A 13,888-nucleotide genomic window follows, 5' to 3' on the forward strand; every position below is an offset into this window, starting at 1 on the left:
TTAATGCACTGTGAACATTATTATTAAAGGTTAATAAATGCTGTAGTTAATGCATTAACAAATGAGACCTTTTTGTAAAGTGTTAACGAAGTACTCGAAAAGAAGCAGCACAAGACTAGTTTGCATCCAAGTTTATTTTTGAAATTCCCTACTCCCTCTATACAAGAAAAATGACTTTCCACAAAGGCAGCAGTGAACTCTCAGTGATAGTAATATTTCAATGATAGTAATAATCAATAAAAAAGAAAGAAAAAAACAAAAAAAGAAAAAAAAATCATAAATCACAGTGTAAGCTTTCTTTTTCTTTAAATACTCCTGCTGTCATCTTTGGCTGGGTTTGGCGGACAGTTTACCGTCGGGCCAAAGTCACGGGAAGTTACAGTTCAAGCCAATGGAGCTGCAGGCTTCAACTTTGCAAAAGCCAATGCAGGAATGTTGCATTATACTCGGATAACAGAAATAAAATAAAAAGAAATTAAGAACAAGCCGTCTAACGTTTGCAACGCAGACAAAAAAAAAAAAAAAAAAAAAAAGACTGCCAGGGATGCGACAGCACTTTTTACATTTCATAAAATTGTATAGACAAAAAATAAATCTACAAAAATGGTACTAGTAATATTACACAACGATTAAACTGGTTTCGTTCGTCTACACAAAACCGAAGTTCTTGGTCTTGATGGCTAGTAAAAGTTTCTGTTTCAGAATCTGTTTGGAAGAGTACAGTGGCACGTAGAGGCGAGAGATGCAGGTGTTGGCGGTGGGCAGGTGCTGGTCATCCGGCGGCCGGATGGTGATGGAGGGCATGGGCTGGAAGCCTTCTTCACTGGCCGGCAGAGACGGGCTGGACGTCCAGAAGTACACCTGCGGGCGGCACACACCAATGCATTAACATCTGGCACGGGGTTTAGCAGAGCTGCACGATGAATCGAAATGAAATGGAGTTATGATCAGCTGACTGCCCGGTCCTGCAGATTCGCTTAATTCAACATCAAGAAGATCCCAGCAGCTGAGTCCTTAGCCATCTTCAAGAATCAGCTTAAAACACGTCTCCTCCATCTTTATTTGACCCTCTAACTCTAGCACTCTCTATTCTAACACTAGCTTTTCTAATCTTTTTGTACTCCATTTCTTTTTATTTATAATACAATTAACAAACCAAAAAAGGCCTCTAACTCTAGCTTGCTCCATTTATTTTCTATTCATTTTTTTTTTTTATTAAATAATAAAAAAAAACCTCGATACGTGTACTGTGTTAAGCTAACAGAGACTTGTTATAGCACTTGGTATCATTGCTCTTTTGTTGATTCGGATTGCTTCTGTTGTCCTCATTTGTCTACTAACGCTATGAAGTGAGTTCGGAGTAAAAACATGTTATTAAATGTGGTATTTTCATGTGCTTTCAGATAGAGCAGCATTTACTACACAGAGCTGTAGTTCACTGAGAAGCTACTACAGCTCTGTGTAGTAAATGCTGCTCCATCTGAAAGCAGGTGACTTAATATTAATCACAGAACCGGCTTTACTGACAAGATGCACATGACAATCACATTGGATTAATCGTGCAGCTCTAGGTTTACATGAATTCATATCAAAGTGGAGCTGGGACAAAAAAAATAAATAAAAGATGCATCTCGATTTGTGAGATTATTGGAATGGAACACGATTCTCTCTGGAATCGATTCTGAGCTTAGTTTTTAACAGCAGATGGTGCTCTAGGCTAGTTTTTAACCGCACACTCAAATGCTCACGAAGTCATGTAAGTGGTTAAATGTATGTGTGTGTGTAAGGATTTGGATGCAAGCAGAGTACAGCTGTTTCTAAACAACTCATCCCCAAAACATCCCAAAAAAAACACATAACAATCAATCCAGAACAAACAATCCATCCACGAATCATCCAAGCACTAATTCACAGCACAAAAAAAGAATAAATTAAAAAGAAGTTTTTACCAGGTCCTGCCGCTCAGTCATGCTCATCTTCTCAACGATGGACCAGAACCAGCGCTTGAACTGCAGCAGCTTCTCAGCATTCTCACCTGGACGATCAAAAACAAACAATCAACAACAAAAAACAAAATACAAAATTCTTCACTTACCAATACCAACATCTGAACAACTGGATCGGATTTATTTCATTCCATACAAGCAGAAAAGTCATTGCATAATATCATTAAAAACAAAATATGCTTTGTATTCAATGACGTCTAACAAAAACTCACAATTATACACTAACTATATAGAATAGTTAAACAATATTTTTCTTAAAACATAAAAATATAGCAATTGTGTAATAATGAAAAAAGTGCTTTATATTAAATAGTTATGCTTCCATCCAAAGTCGCACATTAAACTGGAATATCACATTAAAGATTAGCAATTAAAGCTCTGTTTGCATCCCATGTGTTGAACACATATTTTAGTATCACTGAGATACTGTTAAAGGTTTTTTTTTTCCCGTATTTTAATTTTTTTTTTTTTTTTTCAGTTTTAGCAATTCTGTTGTGTGCTTTTGTCATTTTTATTAATTATAGCTTTTATTATGTCTTTATAGTTTTTATTAATTTTTATGTCAGTTTAAGAATTCATTTCAGCACTTCAAGTTACAAGTTCAGATCTTACTACTAAATTAATTAGACATATCGCCTTGGCAACAAGCTGAATTTTTGTTTTTCTTTTATGTTTTACTTTTATTTCAGTTTTTCCAGTCACAAAATGTTTAGTGATTTTAGTTTTAAATTTCTCAGAAAGCAAGACTTGATATCTTCATTTTGCATTTAAAGTAAATCGATCTCGATTTAAGAATTTTTAGATAATTGTATTGGAAAACTTTCTTTTATTTGCAGTGCATGCAAAATTGAATATTAAGCCTTAATGAATTTAAGACTTTCTGCTGAGTTAAGACCTACATTTTTAAGACCTGCAGAAACCTTGTAAGATTTGAGGAAAGATTGTGTAAGATTTATCTCGTCCCAAATCGTGCATAAAAATCTTAAAAAGTCTTACAAAAAATACTATTGTGACTAATTAGAATTTTCAAAAAAGAAACAATGTTACAATTGTTACAAATGGAATAAAGATTCCAAACTGTAACATTTTCAAATCAAGTTCTTATGAAAAAGCAAGCATCTTGGAGATCCACTAATGTACCTGACTCATCATTGAAAGAGGTGAAACTAATGAGCATCTGGACGTTGACTTCTCCACAGCCGTTGACCAGCAGTCTGAAGTCCTCAGCCGTCAGGTCCTCCAGAGCGTTCTTCGGAAGCACATCCAGAAGACCCTTCCGCATGGCCTGCAAAACAACATCCTCACTTACACTTCTGCATGCTGCTGCTTATTTTTGGCAGAATTTTTACAAAGCAATGGGACAGATGAGAGAACATGTAACAAAAAAATACCTCAAACAATTAAAAGATGAGTTCAAACACTCAAAAACCGTTTAGCTTGAATGCAGTGGAAGTCACACTGGATAAAAGCATCTGCTGAATGCACAACTGTAAATGAGCGTGTTCTTTCTCTAACTGTCCGCTCTTCTGGCCAAAAAAATAAGATCCAGACATTGAAGACACCTTCCAACACATCAAGCCAAATGCAAACTGCGAAATAAGATCATGACAGTGAGGACATATTGGCACATTTTCTAGTTAACGTGTCCTCTGGTTCCAGCTCTGGTAAACACCGGCTATCACAGCAAGCCGAGTCCAGATGGTCAGATTTCTGGCTCTTTGAGATCTGAAAAGCAGGAGTGAAGTGCACTCACATGCAGAGGCTGTTCTGCCACCACCAGCATCCGGTGCTCCGCGTATCTCCTCACGTACTCGTACACGTTCAGAGGCGTCACAGGCATGTTGACCCCGCCGGCCAGGAGCTCCACCTGCAGATGCAGCAGGAAACCTTCAGTCATGTGCACACACCCAGCTCTAACGCTGACGCAAAGGGAGAACGCAGCCGTTACCTGTCCAGATCCCTCCTCCTTGCAGAGGTCGATAGCGAAGGCCAGGTCCATCGCTGCAAACACAGCCTCCGCCTCCTCGGTCTGAGAGTGACGGATCAGCTGCCGCAAGCTCTCGTACATCACCGGGTCGAAGAACGCAAAGTCGTGCCAGTTGACCTGCAGACAAGAGAACGCACACCTGAGTATGATTCCTGTGATGGAGAACACAGTATCCAGTCATACCAATTAAACTTAAAGTATATCGATTTTAAAGGGGGAAAAAAGAAACGTATTTAATTTGATTGCCACAATTTTGGACAATAGATTAGTATTAAATTATAAATTCATAAAGGAGACTAAAAAACAAAACATTTCAAAACATCAATTGTTAAAGTTTTATAAATGCAATTGATTGGACAGGGTTTTTATTATTGATATTTATACCATTTAAGCGCAATAGAAAAATTTAAAATAAAAAATAAACTCAATTTGGCCCTAAAAAAAAAAAAAATGTAGTTAAACTTGTTAAACAAAAATTACCTTTTCAGGGACCCATTACATTAGTTTTATTCTGATTAAATGAAATCATGAAAACTTTTTTGAATAAACAGGAATTTGGAAAATTAAAAACTAAATTTGGGGGGAAAAAACACTTACATTAAAAAAAAAAAAAAAAAAAAGATAACAGAAAAATTTCATAGGGCCGTAAAAAAAAAAAAAAAAAAAAAAAAAAAACCAAAAATAAAAAATACAGCCCCCACAGAACCCCCTGTGAAATTTTGTTTTAATTTTTCCAAATTCTATTTTCTGTTTTAATGGTTAAATTAAATGTTAGTAATTAAACAAATTAATTTAGTTTAAGTTTCATGAGTACAATTAATTAGACATGTTTTTTAATTATTAAAATTAAATTTAACCATTAAAATGGAATCTAGAAAAAAAATTCATAGGGCCATAAAAAGGTTAATTTTGTTAAATCTTCCAATAAATTGATACTGAATTGCATAACAAAAAATACATTTTTAGAGCTCTGTGAAATCAGTTTTATTTTTCCTTAATTTTTTTTTTTTTTCAAATTCTGTTTTCCGTTTTATAGTTTTAATGAAATTTTAGTAATCAAAAAGCATGTCTCATTAATTGTAATCATGAAACACATAATTTAACAATTCATTCAAAGTTTCATGAGTTGAATTAATCAGACACGCTTTTACTAAAACTGTATTTAACCATTAAAACGAAATTTGAACCCAGAAAAATTATAACAGAATTAGGGAAAAATGTAATGAATTTCATAGGGCCCATCCTTAGTAATATCCTGCAGTGATATGAGCTTAAACCTGTCACTATTACAGATGTATTAACATTCAGACATTCACCTTCCTGCCGAGCAACACCTTGATCACGTGTCTGTTGAGGGTGATGGGGCAAAGTTCATTCTGTAACAGACATAAGCCAAGGATCTAAAACATAACAATCAGGGTTAATTCTCACAAATACACACCAGGTGAACGTCTCTCGCACCTGCCGATGTTACGGAAGCAGTTGAGCCTGGCCTCCGACTTAATCACTTGAACCTGGCCATCAGAATCCCCTCCTGGACGGGGCGAGTAGAAGCCTCTCTTGCCGGGTTGATAGAACAGAGGAGCGTTATCATCTCCATCCTCTGGGTCGTCCAGCTCCATGTCAACCACACTGCGGGTCGAACCGTGCCTCTTTCGGTTCTCCTGCTGGTGGAATATGAAATTACAATTAAATTCAGATCAGAGATGTAACATCAACAATGTCCAAAAAACAACAGAGCAACTCCAAAACCCAGTACAGCTCTAAATGATAAGAAGAGAGTTTAGTGCTGACATCTAGACCTGATTGCATGGAAGGACCAGCGAAGAAGCGTGTCTTTAGGGTTTTTGGACGCATCAACCTGTGGCTTGTTCAGGAGTGTCGAAGGAGGCCCGAGGTCCAGTATACTGTCAGCACGCGTTTTCCTCTCCTGAACAGAGAGAAACGCAATATCCAGGTCACCATAAAAACAAAATCATAACACAAAAAAAAGAGACAAAAATATCCAGGTCACCATAAAATCAACTGCTTAACACTAAATACATTAATGTAATATTTTAAAACACAGTAATAATTTAATTAGTTTATATATATATATATATATATATATATATATATATAGATATGATATATAATATATATATATATATATATATATATAATATATATATATATATAAAACATAAAAAAACAATAATTATGTAATATTAATAATTAAACAGTTTGATAATTAAAATGTTAAATATACATAATTATTCAATACTATAATAATAATCAAAAACTAAATTATGCACATAATTAAATGTAGTTTATGTAATTCTTAAAAATTATACTAATTTAATAATGTAAAAAATTAATACATTTTATAACATTCAATAATTATGTCACTTTTATTTCAAATATCATATTTAATAATGATTAAATATGTTAAAACAAACAAATTATTAACTACTATAATTACATAAATTGCATAATTATCTACATAATTATTTAAGTTATTTTATCATTTAATTATTAAATACATTTAATATTTCATTTTACTTAACACTATTACCATAACACTATATTCACTAATTTGTAAGAACTAAAATGGTAGATATGCGTGTATCTAATTATGGAATGCTATAATAGTAATTTCATAATTATGTACGCAGTTATTTATGTAATTCTGCATGCAATTATTTACATTATGAATTAAATGCATGTCATTTTTTTTTTTTTTCAGATGCTCCAATATTCATCATAGCAAGGATTTTGTATTTGCATGTGTGACATGTTCTCACCTTCCGTGAGTTATGAGGAGCTCCATGGCCTCTTCCACACGGGCTCTGAGAGAGTCCTCACTACCCACAAACCCAGCAGCAGCTGAGCGGGAATTAAAAACCCAAAAAAAGCAACACTTTTACCTTACATACAAACCCCTGAAGACAAAACCACACCACCGGCTGCATGGCGTGCACTCGTGGGTAAAGTCTCTCTCCTAGGTCAGCGTGATGGATTAAGACCTCAGATGCGGTCTAACTGCTGCTTGGCGTCACTCGGGGTTACAGTCTCTCTCCTAGAGCTTGTCTGTGAGCCGGCAGTGGCTCCGGTTCATCACTCGGGTTCCCTTCTGATGCAGGTCTGAACGGCCGTGTGCGCTGTGTCGTCCGACGAGCTGTCTCCTGGATGTCCCTTGCCCAAAAAAATATTCAATACGTAAATAAATAATTATATATAAAACTTAAATATTACACAATGACACACCACCTGAACCTACACGACCACGACACACATCATTAAAAAAAATACCAAACATGAACATGTATACAAATAAAATTTACAAAAAAAAAAAAAAATACCATTGCCAAAAAAAAGAACATTTTATTTAAAAAAAAAGTTTAGTGTAAAAAAAAAAAAAAAAAAAAAAAGTTTTGTTAAAACAAAAAAAACAAAAAAACTATAATAGTTATCTTTTTTTTACTATAATAAGTTTAATAATGGCATATTAAAACAAACAATAATTATTAAATAAGGGCATTTTAAAACATTTCCTTAATTCCACAAAATACATGAATATATTACGAAAGATTATTTTATTTTAAATAATTATTAAATAAGGGCATTTTAAAACATTTCCTTAAAATTAACATTGCTTTAATTTATTGTGCCAGGAAACAGATGAATATATCCTGAAAGAGTATCTTTAAAAAATAATAATACTACTTATTATAATTATTGTGTGTTTCTGTGTTACCCAGAAAATACATGAAATTGTGTCTGTGTGTGTGTGTGAGTGTGTGTGTGTATAAATAAATGATAATGCTTAAACTTATCTTACCCAGAAAATACATGAATATATCAAGAAAGATTATTTTATTTTAAATACTTAAATAGTTTTAAATAATGGTATTAAAAAAAAAAAACACAGACACATTGCATAAATTTATTTTGCCAGAAAATACATGAATATATCAGATTATAGATTATGATAGATTCTCACATTTTAAATAATTATTAAAATGATCATTTCGAACAATGGTGTTTAAAAAAAAAGCCACCTGTCACGGTCTCGTCTAGATGCAGCTCTCAGTCCTCCGCTCCTCCTCTCACGCTCACGGTCTCGGTTCCTCAGCCGCTGCATAAGATCTGCAAAGACACAGACAACATGAGCATCACTTTCAGACAAAAATGATCCTGGAAAAATATAAAAACTATTTAGGAATTAGAATTTTTAAAAAAGGTGCACGTAAAAGCTGCTAAAAACAAAAGGAAATGTTCAAATACAAATAGCCACAAACCCCTAGCCAACACTCTGTACGCAGTCCAGATTGGGCAGCTTGTCGTTGGAGAGGAAGGCCTGTGCGATAGCCGTGTAAAAGCGGCGTCTGTAAAACAGCTCCAGCGCCACTCCGCTGCACCATCTGCCAGGTTCATCCTTGAGAGATCACTTTGGGCGCGGGTGCACTGCTGCACTTGGGTGTAGTGGTGCAGCTGACGGCGAAGCCTGCTAAGCGTTGCACCTCTACCTCGCATGGTCTGCTGGATGAGCTGCTCTCGGTCGCGGTCCACCTCCAGGGCCAGATCACGTGACCTGCAGGTTCCTCGGCTTCTCCATCGGCGCGCCGGAACTTGGAACTCCTTCGCTTTGTTCTACCTGGTGTCGAAAGCCTGACGCCGTTCAGTTAGCGCGTTCAGTCAGGATCGCTGCACACCGTTCAAAGGAGAGGTTTAGCACTGGGCGTAGAGCATGCGGCTATCTACTCAGCTGAGTCATGGATCAGATCATTTTTTTTCGGTACTCAACAAAAAAAAAAAAAAAAAAAAAATAAACGAAAAAGTTTGCTTTTCATATATTGATAAAAGCTTACTTTAAGTACACAAATCACATGCAAAGAAGAATACAACATAAGTTACAAATGAAGTCAGGTACAGTAGTATTCAGGTGCAAAAATGTAATAAGTCTGCGGTCTCTTTAAGACCAAAGGCACAAATCCTAAACGGGAATTTAACTTTAAGAGACAAAAGAGTTGGGCAGGGCGGCGGTCTCCGTTGCTACCAAAATTTAACTTTAAGAGACAAAAGAGTTGAGTCCAATTCAACTTCTCTTTTTGAATGGTCTGAAATTGCTTCAGTGTGTTAACTGGCAAGAGAAAACCTGCAAATGATAACCTTTCACTCTATGATACAGTTAATCTGTGAATCACATGCAGGCTGAAGTGTGGGGCCTGGTGCATACGGATCATCTACGATAAATAAAATGCAGATAAAGTGCTTACTCTCAAAAGAAACTGCAAAAATGAGCTGTACTCACAGATCCCGGTTCTGCTCCCACATCACATGTACTCCATGGATCCCGGTTTTCCGCTTCCCACGTCCTCCCATGAAGACACGCCGACCAACAGCTCCAGATACAACAGCCCGCCAGCGTCCCAGCAGCATGTCGCGAGAGATCACCATCCCCATAAAGCTGCAGTGTGGACTGGAGGAAACGAACGAGAACCGTCACTCACAGAGTCGTCCGCAGCTGTTTTACTGAATCTGTGAGTGTGCTGACTTACATAAATGTGGGAAGAGGAGGACCGTCGCTCTCGGTCAAACCGATCTCTGCCAGCAGGCTGCTCTTTAACTGTGCCGCCAGATCGTGAGGCACGGGCTGGCGTTTAGAGACGCATTCCATGTCCTGCTCCGCATGCCCGGCGTTCCCCCTCGCCGCCACCCCTCCGTCGGTGACCCCATGACTCATCGCACGCGTCATGTCTGCCGCCAACACGGCTATCGTTCGCGCGCGGAGAATCGGTGACTCACCACCGGGACCCGTACTAAAAATGCGGTCCTTTGTATTGAGGAATTGCGGGCCTGTTGCTGAGACCACGGGGGCAGACTCGTCCCGACCGCTCTGGCTCCTCCGCTGAGGATGCACAACGTTGGATGGGTTGTGGTCCGTGAACAGAGGGTGCTGCAATTGCTCGTCACTGTTTGGGAGAACGGCTCATCGATGCAATGCAATTTCGTACTGCACCCCGATAACTTAATTTAATTAAAAAAAATAAGTAAAAATCAAATAATAAAAATAAATTTTAATTGAATAAGATAAAAACAAAACCTGAACCGAGATATAAGTTGTAAAATTAAAAATACATACAACACAAACCCAGTTAAAAGTAATTGAATAAGATAGAAAACAACCAAATATACAAATACACTATAAAACAAAATACAAATAAACTGATTATACCCAGTTATAAAGGTAATGCACCGATATACTATATAACATAAATAAATAATGACACATATAATAGTTAATATACAAATAAATCTCTACCTAATATACCGCAACCACGAGCCATATATACATGCAAGTATATAACTATATAAAACTATAAAAACACAAATATATAAATAAATATATATAAATAAATAAATATATATAAATATATATAAATAAATAAATAAAAAATATATAAATAAATATATATAAATAAATAAATATATATAAATATATATAAATAAATAAATAAATAGATAAATATATAAATACATATATAGATATATATATAAATAAATATATATGATAATATATAAATACATAAATATAAATATATAAATAAATAATCTAAAATCTATAAATAAATATAAATATATAAATAAATATATATATATATATATATAGTTATAAATATATAGCATATATTATATATATTGTAATTACATATATATATATATATATATATACGGTCCTACATATATCGCTCTGCATACTTATATAGACATACATACATCCACCGACAGCTACATACATACATACATACAGCATATATATACACGTCACCATTTGAATTGCAATCAAAACCTGCATCACAGCGTGACCCTAAAAAAACCAAAGTCTGCGTCTCCTTTGTTTTAGGACAACTAATCCTTGGATCCCTTATCAAATTTTTTTTACTGCATACATATCCACTTGTCAAGTTTGGACTTGACTGCAGCTAAATTCTAACAGACACTCCTATATGTCGGTTTTTTAAAGCTTCTCCCCTTCAAAAACAAATTTTCACGATACACTAAACTCGGCTGTTAGTTTGCGGAGTTCAGCTTGCACAAAACACCGGTAAGATTCTAATACCTCTCATAAAAGCAAAAAACTCAACAGCCAAACGATATACATCTCATATAACTTACACAATCACCGATACTAGTCACGTGAGATACGACACCATCCTGTCAGTATTGTTAGTAAAATGTGTTTCCCCGCCCACTCCACAGCTTCCTCCGTCGTAAGCATCTTCATTTGTCCAACACATAGACATAACTCCTAATGTCTTTACTGCACAAGCACTTTTCTACGATCGCATCACAACATTCTCACTGGTCACCGCTCCATACACAAGCTCCCTCTGGCGTCCTGGTATTTCAGCTGTGAGATGAAGAAAAACAGCAGTGTTAAATAGATTCAACCGTCTGGAGTAACCTCGAATAGAGGAAAGCGCGGGCGCCGTCTGACCTGTAGGAGAGCGCGGCCGTGTCAGCCAGAACGTGAAATGGTGCCGATCCAGGCGAGGGGCCTTCAAACTGCATTGGCGAGGGATGCACGTCCCAGGAAGTGTCCCATGGAGTCCGAGCGGTGGAAAAACGGATGGTGCTGTCCGGCTGGTCTCAGCAGGGGACCGACTCTCCGTCCTTGTCCTGCAGGTTGGGAGCCGTGTGGAGTCCCAGAGTAAAACGAAAGCCGTTTGATTGACAGCAGCAGACTCGACAACTCCATCTGAACCTGGAGCTTCACTCCAGCTTGTGAGGCTCGTGCACAGTGTGCAACTGAAGCAACTCAAAAAAAAAAAAAAAAAAAAAAAGAAAAATACTCACTCTGATTGTGTGTCCTCGCCGTTCCTCCAAGTCTCTGAACAGACTCAGAGTCCTCATTGTCCAGGCCGAGCTCCAGCAGCTCACGATTCCTGACACAGAATGAGAAAAGTATTTAGAAATCTCACAACAGAGATAAACAGACATGGGCTGTGTCAATAAGTGCTATTTTAAGCATCACTGAGATTACCTCCGTTTTTATTGTTTTTGAACCAGTTTGTATTTTTATATTATGGGTTTCCTTTTAAATTTTATCTAGTCTTAGTAAATTTGTTGTAAATTTTAGTACATATATAGTTTTTTATTATTTTCTTAGCTTCACATTTTATTTTAGTACATTAAGTTAAAACGAAATTTAAATGTGAAAAATGCTAGCTCTGCAACTAGCCAAAAATAAATTTTTATACCCGATATTTTTTTACATATTTTTTAAAGTAATGAAAATTGTTTTTTTTTTTTATGTTTTATAACCTATAGTAACCCTGCAATATAAAAAAAAAATTAAAAAATTAATAAAAAAAAAACAACTAAGACAACAATAAAATGAGTTTAAAAAAAAATTAAAAAAAATTAAAAAAAAAAAAATTGATGAATGAGAAGTGGGTTAGTGTTGATAAATCACTGTTTTATGTTTTAATTGAAAAGTTTTGAAAAGGATGCTAATCATGACAACTATTAGCTTTTCACTAGTCAGTTTTTGAACAACTATTGTAAACCAGTTCAAAGAAAAAAGAAAATTATCTCTCAAATATATATTTTTTTCCATTGTTAAAGCATTCAGTAATTTGAAAAAGCTGAAATAAATTAAAACAAATATTCAATGAAAAAAAAAACACTAAAATTACTAAAAAGGAAATAAAATCAAAACTAGAGAATTTTTTATTTTTTTTAAATGATTAAAAATGTCAAAAGCACGAAATAAAACAAATTCTTAAAACACAACCGAATTCAAAATATTTAATAATATTAAAATATATTAAATATTATATTTTAAATATTAAAATATCGGTCAAATATCAACAAAAAGGCTAAAAAAAAAATTCTTTAAGACATTAATTATCCACACTAAATGTAACTACAAAAATCTTGTTTTGAAGCGCTACTATGGGTGGTGTACTCTTCCGGTCAATCTGGAGTGGTGTCGAGTGTTGTCTGCAGATTCATGGCTTTGATCCAGTAGATGAGAGCCTGGAAGACGTACGCCACGCGTGTTTGAGCTTAACACACGTCCAGCACAGTGAAGAACGTCTGAATGCTCTCTCTGTCGTTATGGGAACGTCAGACAGTGAGACAGAGCCGTAGTTCAGGAAGTCTCCTCGAGCCGACATCATCCCCTGACGCAGCCGCCATAATGGCGTGCGGCGCGCCTGGAACACGTGAGAAGGAAAATTATTTTAATAACAGTAGAGTGCTGCAGGAATTAAGTGTAGACCAAAACCCGTATAAAGAAGTCAGCTTCTTAGCTCTTCCAGTTAAATCGTCTTGAAGTTATAGGCTTTTTTTGACCGGGATTTTGTTTAAAAGCATGAAATAAGATCTGTGGTGAACACAATCTCAAGATATTTCACATTTTAATAAAAATCCTAATTAAAGTTAAAGCAAAATAAATAAATAAATAAATAAAAAAAAAACTACAAATTAAAGCCAAATGAAAAAAAAAACTAAATAAAATTAAAACAAAAGAAATCTAAAAAAGAAAAAAAACCTTTAAAAAAAGAACAAAAAACTAAACAAAACTAAACACAAATAAAACAAAAATGTAACCAAATAAGACAAAAAAAATTCAATAAAATAAAAAAAAGTAATAATTTTATTAAAATAATTTAATTTTTTTTAAATGTCTGTCTAAGTGGCTAAATGGCACTATAAAAAGTAAGAAAAAAATAAAAATTAAAGCTAAATAGAAGTCAAAACAAAGCCAAAAAAAAAAACAAAAAAAAAAACAGGCAACTAAAAAACAAACAAAACTTAAAAGTTGAACAAAAAGTAACAAAAATAAAAACTAAAATAAAAAACTAAACAACAAAAATTTAAACCAGCAATACGTAACTGAACGAAG

General features: G+C 35.0%; 1 pseudogene; it reads right to left on the reverse strand.

The window, feature by feature from the left end:
• Positions 1-501: 501 nt before the first annotated feature.
• The window catches only part of LOC109058739, a 50,316-nt pseudogene continuing 36,929 nt past the window's right edge, over positions 502-13,888 (reverse strand).

This window comes from Cyprinus carpio, chromosome B16 (assembly GCF_018340385.1).
Source record: "Cyprinus carpio isolate SPL01 chromosome B16, ASM1834038v1, whole genome shotgun sequence".
NCBI lineage: Eukaryota > Metazoa > Chordata > Actinopteri > Cypriniformes > Cyprinidae > Cyprinus > Cyprinus carpio.